Below are 12633 nucleotides of genomic sequence, written 5' to 3' on the forward strand. Positions count from 1 at the left end.
TATATATATATATATATATATTAGTGATGGGACGATTCCAATATTTTTCCGATTCTGATACAATTACTGATTCCGTACTAAATTCCCGATTCCGATAAAGTTACCGATTCTGATTCATTACAAATCTCCAAATATTTAACTATAGGTTTGTTAATTTCCCCCCAGTTACCGTAAAACACATGCTAAATGTGTAGGTATTTCCATAAACGTTAAAATACACTTGTGGGGGGGGGGGTTCTTTCGATTTTAGTTTTACGGGTAATTTAAAATCAATAAATATTTATTATTTTATTGTTATAAGCAACAGGAGGTTCTGCTTTAAACGAAATCAAATAATTAAAAAAAAAAAAACATTTAAAAGAATCGTTTTGGCATCGAACAATAGGCACAATTTTTTCGATTCTGATGATACCTTCAAATCTCCCGATTTTTCTGATTCCAATTAATCGTCCCAACTATATATATATATATATATATATATATATATATATATATATGGTATACCAGGACGTAACTTAGCAGCAACTATATCATTACTTTTAAACTTTAATGTGTTTTTCTTTCTTTCGAGGAGTGTGGTAAAGTTTCAATGGTAAATGGTAAACTTTACAAATAAATGTGCCCACGTTATTCATCCTCTTTTCTAGAATATATATGCCACATTTCATAATAAGGTATAGAGTTTAGGATCTAAGCACGGATATACATATTACTGACGTGCATGCATAGAACTATTTTTAAAAATGTATTATTGAACGTAACTCGACATTTGATGTGGAGCATTTTTTTTCTCTGTTAGATGTTTTGCATTAAAATTACTACAACATTTTTTGGGAGGAGATCTGGATATCCATTTAAATCGTAAAATTTACAAAATAATAATAATAATATTAAATAATAATGTGCTCGTGTTATTCACCGTGTTGCCTAAAATATATATTTCAAAATTTATAATGATCTGGTCATTAGTTTAGGTGATTACCTGTACACGTATACATTCTCTTTATGTATGATAGAGAAAGTAAGTAGTGGCTAGATAGATAGATAGATAAAACATTAGTACGATTTGTTTATTTCATAAAATTGGAACCAATTAATGAATTTAATAGGCGGTTAAATCAAAACTTAAATCTTACTTTTTAAATTTCATTTCTCATATATATATATATATATATATATACATACACACACATAACATTAGTGATGAGACGATTCTAATATTTTTCCCGATTCCGATACAATTTCCGATTCCGATTCTTTATGAATCTCTAAATATTTAACCATAAAGTTGTTATTTATTTCTGATTACCATAAAAACACGTTAGATATGAAGATATTTTCTTAACCGTAAAAATACACTTGTGTGTGTGTGGGGGGGGTATGATTAATAGATTTTAGTTTTACTGGTCCGGTAGTTCAAAATCAATAAATAATTATTTCATTATTACCATCAGCAGTGGAAGATTCTGATTTAAAGAAAATCAAATAAAAAAAAAAAACAGTTAAAATGATCGTTTTTGGCATCGGAAAATATGCACAATTTTTTTTTCCGATTCCCGATTCCACTAACTATATATATATATATATATATATATGTGTGTGTGTGTGTGTGTGTGTGTGAAAAGAGGAAACCCCGATAATTGTTTACATGTTTAAGGATGAATTATACAGTTAACGAAATAAAAACGAAATGCCGATGACAAAAATTTCCAGTTTTCCACATGTTAGATAATTTCATAGCTATCATCTCTCTCTCATTATATATACATATATATATACACACACAGGGTTACCCCCCCCCCCCAAAAAAAAACGGGCCCCAACTCTAATTACGCCCCGTTTCTTAGTGTTTTGTCCGAATGAAATGAAACTTTGGTCATAACTAGTTTATTATATTCATGACATCAAAACACTTTTTTTCACTGTTCTACAGCATATGTTCTAGATGACCTCCATTTAGCTTTTGTTTTTTTGGGAGTCACGCTATATATATATATATATATATATATATATATATATATATATATATATATATATATACTAGCATGGGTGCCCGGCGTTGCTCGGGTGTTTGGAGGTGTATGCTGAGAAAAAAAAAAAGGGTCAATTATTTTTTTTTAACTTTGACCCCTATTATGACCTCTTAACATTTATTGTTTTCGGCTCAAATTGAGTTATTAAGTTAGATCCATGTCTAAGGAACCTATATCTAAAATTTCAAGTGTTTATACCCAAAATTGGTGGAGGAGTTTGGTAGAGTTCTCAAAGGTCAAAGCGTTGAACTTTGACCCCGTAAAAGCCAAATTTCTGGCCGAAATCCAATCACATAGATGTTCCCAAATCTCAGTACCCTGTATATCAAATTTCGAGCCTGTAGACTGAAAATTAACAGAGTTATTGCTAAGGAAAATGTACACAGGCAGAGACACACACACACGTTCACTTTTATAGATATATAGATTTGAGTGTGTAATAGGACTGGTCTTTTTCAATTCGCACAAAATATTTTCACCATATAAAATACGTGTCGTAGCATATGATATATTATAAATATTTGAGATATTTTATTTAGCAAAACATTGGAAAATTAGAATTGAATTTTTGATTGAATTTTAATCGAACGTAACTAAAAAAATGGCTAATAATAAGGTGCGTGACTATTAAATATGTAATGATCCACTTTCAAAACAAAATGTAGGATGTGTGTGTGTGTGTGTGTGTGTGTGTGTGTGTGAGTGTATTAGCATATTAGATGAACTGCATAAATTTGCTTTGTCCAATGCAAACCACTGCACCCTCATAAATACACAATAGTTATAAAAAAATATAAAAAAAATAAGCAAACATATTACACGCATATCTATATATTTATAAAAGTGAAAGTGTGTGTGTGTGTGTGTGTGTGTGTGTGTGTGTGTGTGTGTGTATCTGTGTACATTTCCCTACGCAATCATTGTCAATTTTCAGTCTACAGACTCGAAATTTGATATACAGGATCTTGAGATTTGGGAAAATCTTTGTAATCCGTTTTCGACCAGAAATTTGGCTGTTAAGGGGTCAAAGTTCAACGATTTGACCTTTGAGAACTCTACCAAACTCCTCCAACAATTTTGGGTCTAAACACTTGAAATTTTAGATATAGGTTCCTTGGACATGGATTTAACTTAACTTGATTTGAGCCCAAAGCAATAAATGTTAAGGGGTCATAATAGGGATCAAAGTTTTAAAAAATTGACCTCTGTGGTCTACCAAATTACTCAGACAATCTCTGGTCTAAACATTTGAAATTTTACATAAAGATATTCAGAGATAGGGCAAGCTTTTTAATCGGTTTGGGTCGAAAATTTGAGCTACCAATATATAAATGTATCTATGTATGTTTGCATGTCTGCCTAAAACTTTCGACAGAGGCGACAGATTTTCACAAGATTAGTATCGTTTTGAAGCTCAACCCTTCAGACGACAAATACCGAAAAATTGGCTAAAAACATTAATTTCTTCACCCTCAACTGGGCACTTTTCTACAGGGAGGGGTCGCTTTTTTCGCCGATATTTTCGAAAGTTATCCCCTCTTTTCGATTGTCTAGCCTTAATTTATACCTACGTCACTTCCGGTTTGACGGTGGTCGTAACAGCAAAGACGTCAAGTTTTTTTTTCACGCTTTTTTCCTCCTTCACGGTACGGGTTCGAGCCTGCCTTCCTACTACCCCCCCCCTTTTTTTTTTTTTTTGCTCAACACACACTTTCAAACACCCGGACAACGCCGGGCACACATGCTTATATATATATATATATATATATATATATATATATATATATATATATATACACGCGTGTGTAATCGTGATTTCTTGCACTGATGATTTCCGAAAGGATAAAAAACTGTACGTATTAAAATAATTATATATAATATATATATATATATATATATATATATATATATATATATATATATATATATATATTAGCAAGAAGACCCGACGTTGTCCGGGATTGAATGAGAATCAACAAATGTTGAACCCTCCCATACTTTACTGTCATCGAAATCGGGGAAATCGCCCATTTAAAAAAAAAAAAAAAATTAAATCAATTGGCTGCTCTAGTCGGAGAGGAAGCTTCACATGGCTCCCCAGTGATTTAGTCCGAAATACATCGTAGTCTACGTTGCACTGTATAGAATCTACTGCTGATTTTATAAAATTATATGTAAATAAGTTTCATTTGAAGTTTAAAATTCAAAAATCAAGTATAACGGTTTAATTGTGCTCTAAGCAGAAACATTCAGTTCGAACCCGTCTCTGTCTTATCAAAGAACCAACCATTGACTTTAGGAAATTATTTTTACATAATCACTTGAATTAAAGTTAAACATACAAAAGTCAAGTAACATGGTTCAATTGTGTTCTAAAAATAAACATTCATTTCGAACAAATGATTTACTGTTGATTTTATACGCCGAGCTTTTCTGCTTGTGCGGTGATAAAACTTCTCAAATACACTTGTGGTGTTAGGTTATATAAAATGTTCACTTTGATCAAAGTAGAACTTCTTTCTTTAATCGGATTTTTTTCGATCATTGATTTGCGATACTTATCAGATGCATTTCGATACAAAACCTACGTAAGAACACTTCCAGACACATCAAGTACCTTCGTGTCAAATTTCAAAATAAACAGCCCAGCCGTTTCTAACTTTATGGGGAATGAACTCGCACACACAGTAATTTTTATACAGTAGATAGATAGATATAAGACACTTTGTGAATGCAAGTTATTTCGCTATGAAGTCCGAAATCGATAATCGAAAAAATCCGATTAAAGAAGCAACAGTTCGATTTTCAGCAAAGTTAACACCCTTATACAGCCTAACATCACAAGTTCATTTGATAAGTTCTATTACCACGCAAACAGAAGAGTCCGGAGTATAAAAATCAACAGTAGGTTCTTTAATAAAGCAGGGGCGCGTTCGAGATGAATGCCTCTGTTTAGAGCACAATTGATCCATGATACTTAACTTTTGCATTTTAAACTTTAATTGAAGCCATTATATAAAAATAAATTTATAAAAATCAACAATAGGTTTTCTACATTGCAATGTAAACTACAATGTATTGTGAACTAAGTCACTGTGGGGAAGAGTGTGAAAATTCCTCCCGATGTAACGCAGTAAGTTCCCGACTAGAGCAAGCAATCAATCGATTTGATTGAAAAAAAAAAAAAAAAAAAAAAATGGACGATTTCGCCAATTCTTATGACAATAAAAGTATTGGAAGTGTGGAACATTCGTGGATCTAAATTTAATCCCGGGCAACGTCGGATCTCCCTGCTAATATATATATATATATATATATATATATTAGAAAATGTAAAATTATTAGAGTTAATAAATTAAAACAGTTGTTCCTCTTTCATAAGAGAACAAACATTCGTATACAGGGTGTAAACGATAAATTGGCGGTAATTTCAATCTGCAATTTAGGTGTTTTAAAGCGGCATTATCAATCTGAAATATTAGATTAGCCACCTAAAAATACTAAGAAAAACAAATGGCGATGTAAATTTAGCCATAGACTGGTTGTTGCTGAATTGTTCCGCGCCGGGCATTATCAGAGGCACTGGCTATGATCCTAGAACTGTTTACCATGTTGTAACGAACTTAAGGGAAAGTGAAGACATCAACAAAAAATAAATAAATAAAAAGGGCTCAGTCAGGGAATGATATAATCCGAAACAGAAGATTTCTCGGTGGCTTGAAACGGTCTATTGTGGCAAATCCATCACCGCCAATGCCTGAACTGGCGAAAAAGCGGAATGTGACCAAAATGACGATTTCTAATGTAGTACCGAAATTTTTTTGGATGAAGTCATATTGCAGACGACATCATAACATTCGTTAAGAGACTAGCATCTTACTACCCAATCACCTGAAATACCATGGTGGTATAGTATGCATTTTTGTGGGCGAGAAAAAGTTCGTGGTAGGCAAAGTCCTTAACCAAATAAATTCCAAAGTTACCGGCAATGATCCTTGTGATGTTCCTCCAGCAATGCAGAGTAAACACCCTGCCTCTGTCATGGTATTTGGAGCTGTTGTCGGCGATGGGAAAGTCATGCCCCCTCATTTCATTAAGTGTACTTGAAGATCAATATGGCGGAATATCTGAAAATTCTATACGAAGTTCTCTTAACCTGGATTAAGAACTATAATCCCAAGAAAATGATGTTCATCCAGGACTCAGCACCTGCTCATAAGTCAAAAACAGTGCAGACCTTCTTGAAGAAAAAGTTGCCGCTTTTTGTACCCTCAAATATCTGACCCTCTAGCTCGCAAGATTTGAAACCCTGTGACAATTAGTTATGGTGCAATGCTGAGAAAGTTCTCTAATGCTCGCTTCCATCACATTTTGACCTCCCTGAAGACCTCCATAAGATGAGCATTCCGCGCTGTAAAGAAATAGTTAGCTATCAAGGTTTCTCATACGTTTAAGGCTCGCATTCAGCAAGTTTTTGACACAGAAGGTGGATGCATAGAATAAAATGTTGGTATTTAAAGGAATAGTTAAACATGCACAAATCTTATACTGTCCTTCTTTATCAAGCTTTAAAGTTTGAGATCTCAAACTGCCAATTTATCGTTTACAGCCTGTATATATTTTTACATATTGTTTTCTTGCCATATGCGTTGTACCAGTACCACACGCAATGACCTCAAGAATTCAATTATGCTAATTAGAACATTCATATACTTATAGGATGTCATTTAATATACCATAATCATCCTCAATACATTTTCAAATATTCAAAGCAGATTCCGAAAATGAATATTCCACGCACGCCCTTTCCTTGTACATAGGTTTCTGGGAAATCCAACTCTTGCAATATTTTGAACTTATAATGGAGTGTTTTCCATGAAAGTTAGGAGGTCCTACTTATAAACGCTGCCGATAGGAACTGACGGATCAAATTAATTCGCGTTCTGCTATCAACCAATCAGAAACCAGAGTTGCTCCATAAAAATGGAATCTTTTAGCATCCCAGCACATAATTTCCCCGTGTCAACATGAGAAGGATCTTTTGCTCTTTGCTTGCAAAATTATAAAGTCCAGGACCTGTACAGAACAGCTACCCACTGAAAATTCTTCATATCCAGGCCTTGTATAGAATAACTACCGATCGGAAAATCTTCTGAAAGTAAACATGGTTTTAAATTCAAGACCAACTTTATTTAGCATCAGATTACATTTCCTAAAAATATTCATTTTAAATAAATAAATCTCATTTACCATAAGTTTAGAGTTAATCTTTTCAGGGAAGTATCTTCAATTTGAATTTTTTTTTTTTAAATAAAATCATTTGAGGAATTCCTTTTTTTCTTTTAATGACATATCAACTATTTTTGAGTTCTATAATGCCAAATCCAGTAATGTTGGAAAACGTCTTTATGCTTCAATTCTCTTATAGCTTCAAAGATTTCGTCATTGTGTTTGGTTTGGTTTGGTTTGATTTGATTGTTTTGTAAAAAAAAAAAAATTGCTGTTTTGGACTTTGCAGAACATGATTGTTTTCGCAAAGGTAAAGGAAAAACAATAAGCAATGTGTACTGCATTTTTGGTCAGGAAACCAGTATCTTCAGACACTCTGATCAAGATTGAATCCGTATATATTCATATTTTTATATTATTATTTTGAATACACGTGTGTGTGTGTGTGTGTGTGTGTGTGTGTGTGTGTGTGTGTGTGTGTGTGTGTGTGTGTGTTGCAGGAGATCAGAGGAACATTGATTATGTAGGTTTCAAATCCAAACAAATAAAACCTATAGTTGGTCTCCTATGCTGGACTTTAACCAGTCTATGTTTAAATAAATAAATAAATAAATAAATAAATAGTAACTCCTTACTTTTAAATCCTCCTTAATTGAGCACTGACACACACACACATATATATATATGTAATTTTTCGTTCCTACACGAGTGCTCGATAGCTTAACGAAAGAGACATACATAAGGGTGTTCAATTAAATATTTGTTTCTATATATATTTGTCAGAAAACAATTTTTTTTTTAAATTCGATTTTAATATCTAGTCTTTAAAAATATAGGTGGTTGAAGGAGTATTTACTCCCCATCTTTCAAGTCCTCCAACCAATTTAATTCCTACATATAATTTGATATACACCAGTTCGTCCTTGTTTCCCTATTAGTTTTCGGTTGCTCGTGGAACCTACGCTTAAGCAGTTCTTACAGCTACATACCTAGAAAATGCAGCAATTAAACCTGACGGGTATATGGGACAAGAAGGAGAAAGAACCCATCCTTTCAGTAATTATTGGAGCACCCAGACTTATGAAAAAGAATTAAAAAAAAAAACTACCTGGCAAATATACACCGTGCAAGAGAGATACAAACAACTGCACTTAGAAGAACGGTTAGAATCTTTAAAAAAAGATCTCTCAATTAGAATGTATAGGATAGCGGGTGAAGGTCTAACATCCGGTAGAATGCCACATCCCCAGCTAGAAAAAAATGAGAAAATTGAAAAAATTCAACTTGAATTGCACAAATACTGTTATTGTAATAAATTCCACAGCGGACTCTTTCATATGTAATAAATTGATGTTGGCATTCTGTGGATGTTCAGCGTAAATGGAGACGCTCTGATATCATTGTAGCTTTTTTGTTAAAACTGCAAAAGTATTTATCTAAGCTAGCAGGGACGCCTGGCGTAGTCCGATCGTAGAATACGCTTAAATACGATATTTTAATTCTTGCAGATTTCGTATATATTATTAGAGTCAATTTTCTATCGATACTTATATATTATAAAGTTGTGATTTCAAAAATAAAAAAGATATACATATGACTTAGATAAATCAGCTTGAATCAAGCACGTCTGATTGAACACGACAGAGTTATTCCTTTTTCCGATTTTTCTGGATATCTTTTCCATTCGCTAAGCGGTCTTTTTTTTTATTTCACCTGGCTTTTGTATAAAATAGCGCCCAAAAATTGTTCAGCCACATTCTGCCATATTCATAACAATTGAGAAGAAGATTATTTATTCGAAGGTAAACAGTTACATTTGGTCACTACAAACAACTATCTGTTTCAGTCAATGAGACTTCGTCAGGCGACCCTGGACCATTCGACGTTATAGCAAAAAAGAATTTTTTTCCTTTTTTTCTATAGCATCGAATGGTCCAGTGTCGCCTGACGAAGTCTCATTGACTGAAACAGATGGCTGTTTGTAGCGATGGAATGTGACTGTTTGCCTGCGAATAAATAAAAAAAATATTTTGCTCTTGTTATCGAGCACTATCTAGCAACCTAATTTAATTCATTAGTCCCTACTTTTGAACATCTCAAGCCTGAAGATATAACTTGAGTTCCTTCAGCTATAATCGAAACCGAAATTTGTGAAGAATTCTTGGTAAAAAATTTTATTACAAGAAATGGAGGATCATAATTAAACGATAGTCACTTGGAAGAAAAAAGACGTAAGCGTGGCACACAAAATAACACACACGCTATCGTATTAATATATAGATTATAAACGATATGAAATAATAATATGCAAATACACTACAAAAATCTGATTAAAAATTGCCTTGTCTTTGAAGCGCTCACTTTCCAATAACTATCTTCATATTGTTGTCCGTCTACCATACTAATCATAACAGAACGCTACTTCATTTGCTTACAATTTATTCGCTGGGTGATATCTGCAATTTATGCCTGTGCATACATTACGTGAGAACTTTATCTTAGATTATGCCCACGTAATGTACCGATGTTGTTCATCATAACGTGTTAGAGCAAGGACAGTCATCAGCGGCTTTCTTAAATGAACTTTCTTCGCTAATGACCTATGATGTAAGCAACTGATGGGACGTCATAAAATAAACAAATATATGATTACGGCAATTACAACCGAATAAATTATTATATATCAAAAGTTTTCCGAACGAGACATACCAATGAGATCATATTTGGACTGTGAATTCTATGCTATTGTGAATATTTTGTCAGGGTTTCCTTCTAAATGTGGGGGGGGGGGATATACTCATACCAGTTTATCCTGAAAAATCCCTCTACAGAGAAATCTTAGACACTCGAAGATAGTGCCTTATAGCATTGACGTTTTCTTCATGATATGTGTATTTCTATGCATATTGTAAAACTTCAATAGTCGATAGCCGATGCCTTCGTTCAGTCTCAAAAGACAAAGGATACCTTCTGCAGGGCCAGCTGCACGTGTAATTATGTGACAAAGGTTGCGCAATCCCCCAACCACACCTCTCCTGAATCGGCACTGCTTTAGTCCAGTGGCAAGGAGAAGTCCAGGACGACTGAAAACAATGCCGAGATAAGTGCAGAGCACATACAGCACATGAAAGTCTCAAATGGTCACCCATCTGGTACTGGCCATGCTTATTGTTGGTGATCTGAGGGGAACCGATGTGTCAAACGCGATTATGCCGTATTATTGCCGTAAAACTTCAATATTACAATAAACAAAATCGTTAATTCGCCTGAAGAGAACATCTTGTTTTGTAATCGATTTAATTTAACCTGGTGTAGAAGTAAACATTAACTGAATTAGTAAGATTTTAATAACACTCGTTAAAAATAAGGTATTTTCTCACTGGCAACAAAGTTACGCCTTTATATTTAATTTTCTGTTTCAGATGTGTCCAATCATGTCTACAAGAGATGGTCGGTCGGTCACGCTTAGTTTTGACATTATACAATTTTATTTCACCTGTCACTGTAATAGTATTTAAATACTGTTATGTAAAAATAAGCTTAGAACGAAAAAAAAAAAATGCCGCAATAAGATTAGAATTAAATAGAGTAGATTTTTCTCATTAGAAGTCGAGTAAGACATGTACATGATTTGGCAGTTATGTAACTGATAGGAAGTCGCTAGTGTGACGTGGCGAATGAGCAGTACAGATATTTAGCTTTTCATCACGCTTATGTCCGAAAATGCATTTTCGTTTGCATGTCATGTTCAACTTTTAAAAAGCATTTGTATATTCGTCCACGCATCTCTGAAAGACGCTTTGTCTGTCCGTACGTCGACGGAATCTTTTGTAGAAGAGTTTCGTTACGAACGGGGAAATGATTTCTGCAACAACAATAAAAACAATACATCCCTCGCCAGTCATGTGCAATACGAGCACACGCTCTTGACCTGCTTTTGCGAGTCCGGTCTACATATGTGTTTACTTAGGGTTTAAAAAAGCATAAGGCGGACAGATAGTAAGATATTATTTTCGTATTGCCACTCCAACTTAGATTAAGAAGGGTATATGCTTTTTATCACTTTAAAATTAAAATTTAATTTTAACTTAATTATTGTTTGCGACAATAATGTTACATGTTTCTGAGTTGTACATTCTCCAACGCTGTTATTCACATCAAGATGTCAGTGCTAAAATTTATAACAAGTACAACCTCTTCCTAAACCCTACCATTAACCCTAAGTCTGTGTGGTAATACAAATGATAAAGTGTTTGTTTTGCGGCGCGCGAATAATTTCATAAGACGGTGTGATTTTTTTAGTAACAGTAATGGAAAATTAAGTTAAAATAAAAGTCAAGACCCATTTTTAGAATAGGAAATTAGGATAAAATGTTTCCGATTCCGATACCCCAAAATGTTCCGATTTTTTTTTAAATTATCGATTCCGATTACTTTGAATGTGAAAACAATGACGTGCTCGGATCTAATGGTATGCTGAAGACAACTGCTTTAATGCTTGCTCCAAATACACCTAGTACCGAAAAAAATGAGAAAAGTTGGTTTAAATATAATTGTATGCCTCCCATCCAATTAGGATGCTCGAGACGACCGACGCGTCACCGCCACACGGCACAGCACTAATTCATGTTCATTGCCGTGTAAGTCCCCAAACGTACAGGTTTTGATTTATCCTCACATCATTGACATTCTAAGATGTGGTGATGCCCTCATAGTTCACGTGACCAAGTCCTCGATTTTATACCTTCACCACTAAAAATATAAATCCCAGTACAGAGAAATAGAATTAAAAATGAAGATAGTTTACATATCTCATCAAATTCAAACTCGTGCGTTTATGGACTTACACGGGAATGAAAATGAATCAAACGTCGCAAAAAAAAAAAAAAAATAAAATAAAAATAAATAAATAAATAAATAAAATAAAAAATAATAATAATCACGTGACCTAGCATTGTTTTTTGGCCAGCAACTTTGTACCGCAATTTTACCAGAGTACGGGAACAACTAGTATAGAGGTATTAATTCATCCAGATAATCAGTTATCTGATGACATACTTCGGTAGATGATTTGAGAACCGCCATTTTGTTAATCTTGAAGGACGACCAAGGGCAGTAATCACAAAGATTCAATCTTGGGCGCTTCTACAGAATTGAGACGAGATTTTCGGAAATCGTAAAACTGAATTTCACGTGGAAACAATGGTATCTACGCATTCCTTATATTTTTAAGATGATTAAACCCAAAAATTACGAAAATTGATAAGGTAAAAAAAATTTCTTAAAGAAAATAAAAAATAGAATTTGATGAAAACGATCATAAAACACAAGAGAGTTCAACATGGAGGTAATTTCCGTTCGAATTAAACAA

The 12633-nt window shown here is 33.7% G+C and overlaps 1 protein-coding gene across 1 annotated transcript in view; it reads left to right on the top strand.

The window, feature by feature from the left end:
* Positions 1–12633, top strand: part of LOC145277658 (monocarboxylate transporter 12-like) — a 186837-nt gene that overhangs the window by 466 nt on the left and 173738 nt on the right. The gene's annotated exons all lie outside the window — the stretch shown is intronic.

Source organism: Euprymna scolopes, chromosome 6, assembly GCF_053919585.1.
Source record: "Euprymna scolopes isolate OS-2025 chromosome 6, ASM5391958v1, whole genome shotgun sequence".
Classification (NCBI taxonomy): Eukaryota; Metazoa; Mollusca; class Cephalopoda; order Sepiida; family Sepiolidae; genus Euprymna; species Euprymna scolopes.